General features: G+C 43.6%; 1 pseudogene; it reads right to left on the minus strand.

The window, feature by feature from the left end:
• Positions 1-1,202: 1,202 nt before the first annotated feature.
• LOC136537849 (probable prolyl 4-hydroxylase 6) lies at positions 1,203-3,280 on the minus strand (annotated as a pseudogene).
• Between the last annotated feature and the right edge of the window lie 1,529 nt (positions 3,281-4,809).

The following is a 4,809-nucleotide window of genomic DNA, read 5'->3' on the forward strand; positions in this document are numbered from 1 at the left end:
GGCTCATACGTGAACTTTGGAAGGTGGTGGAATGTCAAATTCCAAGTCAGCCTAATTTATTAAGTAGATTTCAATTCCTCGAAATGAACGGATCCAAACGGCCATAGATAAATCTTTTTTAATTAAAGTTATGTTAAAAACTTGATGGTGAAAATCTTTATTTTGTTGCTTTATTCTTTGTTTCTTATATTTATGTGAAACAAACATATATATAGGAAAAAAGAAAAAGAAAAAACAATGGTACGAACGGACGAAAACAAGAGAGGCGAAAAAGAAAGAAAACAGACGTCTGTACGTAGAGATAAAGAGTAAAGATATAAGCTTAAAAAAAAGTGTAAAGATATAGATATAGATAGATGGAAAAGCGGATTAAAAGAAGCGTTTGATAATCAGCAGTTCTTCTGTTTGGTTTGTTTTAAAAAAATCTGAACACGTCGTTGGGCCCAGCGGCAGTAGGTTACTTTGTATATTTCCATTCGGGTTCCTGCATTAACTTGAGCTATCGTTCAACCCCTCTAATTCGGGCAGTTAGGAACCGTACGATACGACTAGGCTGCGATGGAGCGTTTTTGACAAGTCCTCTCCGCCGTGCCTCCACGGCGTTGCTTGCGGCTAGCCGTTGCGGTCTTGCAGATCCCTTGAGCTTGTTGGCCTCGATGGCAAGCAAGCTGGAGCCGTTCTTTCGTGAAGTTACTTGGAATACGATGATGACCAAACACTCTAGTTCCAGAATTTCAGCATTCTTAAGTACTACTTTTTTTTTGCTTGTTTCATCATTAATTTTTACTTAATTTTTCCTCAGCATCAGAAGACTTCAATTGAATGCGTGCTATGATTCATGCTTATAACCTAAATTAAAGTTTGCACTTCCTCTTGACCTGCTTGGAACTATTGGGCATGAAACTGAAAATTCTGAGAAACAGGTTTTTGCAGTGTGGCCTTGGCAGGATGAATTGGGACCTGAACTCTGAAGACTTCATAGTTCAGGCCAACTTATGCAGGATATTGCCGAAGGAATATCTTGATGTTCCGTCAGGCTGTATGGCCAGTAACACTTAACACATCAGAACGAGTTTGCGAAGTCCTGACCGATTTTTTTTTACTTTTATTATGTTAAGATGCTGTCAGGTCAATTTACAGGTCATATGGAAAGGAGTAAACATCACTCCTGTATTACTCAGAGACCTGGTTCATCTGCTATCTACAACTCAGCAGAGTGAAACACATGATGGGGTCAAAACCATAGTGAGTGGCTTAACACCCCAAAACACATTCAGATCGGTTGAGCAGTTCAAGCATCACAGAGCCCGCAACTTTTGCGGCAAAATCCATGAGTATCCTCGGTGCCAACCATGTATGTTGGGTTCTTGTAACACTCCCCAATAGCAGCCCATTTAGGGCAGAGCTCGTTGTCATCGGAACATGGCGCGTCCGTCCTTACATTTGGAGGATTATCGAATGATCTGACGTGAATCCATTTCGTTGCAGACCACTTCTCACCCTCAATTACTGGGCAGCTCCCATGAAGACTACTTGTATCAGTTGTTGCATTGAGATGAAGACCAAAGAACAGTAGCGCGTCTCCTTTTTTTGGCTTCACTGCAGGAGAAGAGCACAGCCTTGTCATGGGAATAGGACAACGCACAACTTTGTTTGGGGCTACTGAAGTAAATCGTCAATGCCAATAGAGGCAGATCAGCTCGGAAAAGTATTACTCTTAATATGTAAGAGGCTGAAAGATACCTGCCAGGCCAGATCTTGAACACTCTGACCAAGTTTCATCCTTGTACTGTAAATGGCTTCCCTGAAAGCAACATGCCAAATGAATTCATACGTTCCTGATCAAATAAGTCACTCTAATTGCAAAAACAAATAACTGAAGTAATCTCACAGCTCTATTTTCAAAAGACAGAAAAATAATCTCAGAAGTAAGTGTGTACCTCAGCATTTGGAAATACAGTCTCTCCACCCTTCTTGACATCTGTCAAGTACATAAGGACAGTTGCAAATCGCTGACCGCCACGCTTCACGTTATTTTTGTCATGAAAATAATCAAAGTGGGCATCATACTTTTGACCGATTTCATAGCGCAGAACCTACATTGATTCAGCGTTTTCTGAACGAGAAACCTCAACAGTCAGAAAATGTCCATCTAGCTCCATGAGGGCATGAGGCAAATGACCCAGTGCAAATTACCTTCCGGAAGAAATGTCCAAGCAGCTACGCGTTTCTCAATTGCAGAGACAATTTCATCCTTTGATGGGTCAACAGAAAGAAGTACATCAGTGTTCACATCTGTAGGTGTATATATTTCACCAAGCCGAAGGCCATAAATATCTTTTCAGTCAGATAAATAGCTACTTTGATCTTTTCAAGGAAAGGGGTTTATTTTGTCGACAACTGTACAAATTCACCTGTTTTAGTTATCATCAGTTAGCAGAAGTACTAGTATTTAGTCATCATGGCTTGATCTCAAGGAAAGACCACTGTCAGCAGATAAGCTGTCTTTTACACAAGGACTAAACAAGCACATGCTAAACCAGCAGTTCAATAGTGAATTAATCGCCGGTTATTACTACAGTACAAAGAAACATTTCTTGCTCACTTTGTCTCTACCGTGCCAATGCAGGTGCACATTGCGATGGCGATGAGGAGAGAGTTGGAACGAACGCACTCTGCCCTTGATCGAGCAAGAAGAATACCACGGTGCAGAGTGATTACCTCGTGCTTGGCCAAGAAGGCGCCGGAGCTGGTGCGCACTTGGCTCATGAGGCTTTCCCCGGAGTCGTTATCCGCCACCATCGACTTCTCCATGCTGCCTTTCGCCTGAACCCACAAAAACGAAAAGGAAACTCTGTGAGCGCCTCTGGAACATCCTCGCCACCACGAAAAGCCTCAGCGGCGGCTGCAGAAAGGCCGACTCGCGAATCGATGAGGGAGAGGAACCCAACCCACCAGGTTGATGAGGTGGTCGCACTCGGTGTCCGAGAGGAAGCCGCTGTAGAGGAACGCCCTGCGAGAGCGCACACGCCTGACACTGTCAGCCACACGAAGAATGTGAAAGCGCAGGCCGCGCGCGCAGCCGTAGTCCGTAGAGGCAGGCACAAAGGCGTTTCACGGTTTCACCTGGGGCGCCAGGAGAGCTGGGTGACGCGCGCCGGATCGTAGAAGCCGCCGCCGCCGCCGGCACCGTGGGCGTGGGAGACGACCCGCGCGAGCACGAGGGCGGCGAGAAGGAGCAGTGCGAGCGGCGGCGCCATGGGGAGTTGCGGACGGATGGAAGAGCACGGCGGAGGCGGTCGTGCCTGTCTCTTATATTCTTGTTACTTTTTTAATAATAAAAGGGGCGGCGAGACGGCGTCAGTGAGTACAGGAGGGAGAGGCGGGGACGCGGGGTGGTCGGTCACCTGGATTCGGTCGGCGGCGGCCGCCCACTGGAATGGAGTGGAGCCGAGACCGGGAGACGCCAGACTCGAAAGCGGAAACGGACGGGCGCGACGGGGAATTGAACATGCCGCACAGCCCGTGGAAGTTTTCTGTGGGCGAATAGTACCGTATCCTTAAACCAGATTTAACGCACCTTATTCAAAAGCGTAAGCCTTTGAAGGGAGGAACGCTATGTATACATGTATATGTTATAATAAAGTATAAAAAAAGTATGTATATTGTATGTATAAAAAATTAATTAAATTAAAAAAGGTGTATACATAGCGGTTAAATTATACGGTGCAAGATATTAGCACCAAGCATTTTTAAATTTTTTGTCCCTCGTTCTCATCTAAGTTTTTGATACTTTATAAAAATGTATAATTGTCCTATATTCTCATTTATGTCTATCAAAATGTATTTTGAGCTTACTAGATACAATTTCGGGACGGGATGATCTAGGCCGACTAGCTCTTTTTGTCCCTCGTTCTCATCTAAGTTTTTGATACTTTATAAAAATGTCTAATTGTATCATAATTGTCCTATATTCTCATTTATGTCTATCAAAATGTATTTTGAGCTTACTAAATACAATTTGGGGACGAGATGATCTAGGCCGACTAGCTCATGAAGACTCCAACTATGTATTAGTCGAACCGGCCAAGCTCTCGTTCTCATCTAAGTTTTTGATACTTTGGGAATGTATTTCTATACTAAATTTGCAAATTGTATCATTATTGTCTCATGTTCTCATTTATGTATGTCAAAATGCATTTTTAGCTTCCTAAATGACGATGACATATATCTCGCATATTCTCACCAAGGCACTAAATACTATTTGAGAACAGGTTGATTTAGGCTGACTAGCTCATGAAGACTCCATCTAAGGCATTAGTCAGGCCAGTGAAGCCCCTGCTCGGGACACCACTCGAGGCTCTCATGCTATCACACGACTGGGATTGAAGTGAAACGTTTCGTTGTGCCTAAAATACCTGGATTTTTGAAGTCAAATCAAAGGACGAGGGTTGACGACACCCCAAATGAGTTACAATACTCCCCTCCGTCTAGTCCGATACGGTGCACATCAGGCACAACATAGCTACCAACAATTCTTGATGGTTTAGGATACAAACTCAAGGTAACTGGTAAGGAATCGGAGAGGGATTGACCGATTGAGAGGAATTAGGGATAGGAAGCAAGAACAACAATGGAGGTTCTCGAACAAGATTCAGAGGTAGAAGATTTTTTTTTTGACCGAATCGGTAGGGGAGCCCCCTACCTAATATTTTTTTTTCTTTTCAAATAAATTAAAGAAAGAACTGTACAAAGGTTACACAGAAGAAAGAGCAACAGAAAAGCAGGAGAAAAAAACAGAAAGTACAA

This window comes from Miscanthus floridulus, chromosome 2, assembly GCF_019320115.1.
Source record: "Miscanthus floridulus cultivar M001 chromosome 2, ASM1932011v1, whole genome shotgun sequence".
NCBI classification, from domain to species: Eukaryota; Viridiplantae; Streptophyta; class Magnoliopsida; order Poales; family Poaceae; genus Miscanthus; species Miscanthus floridulus.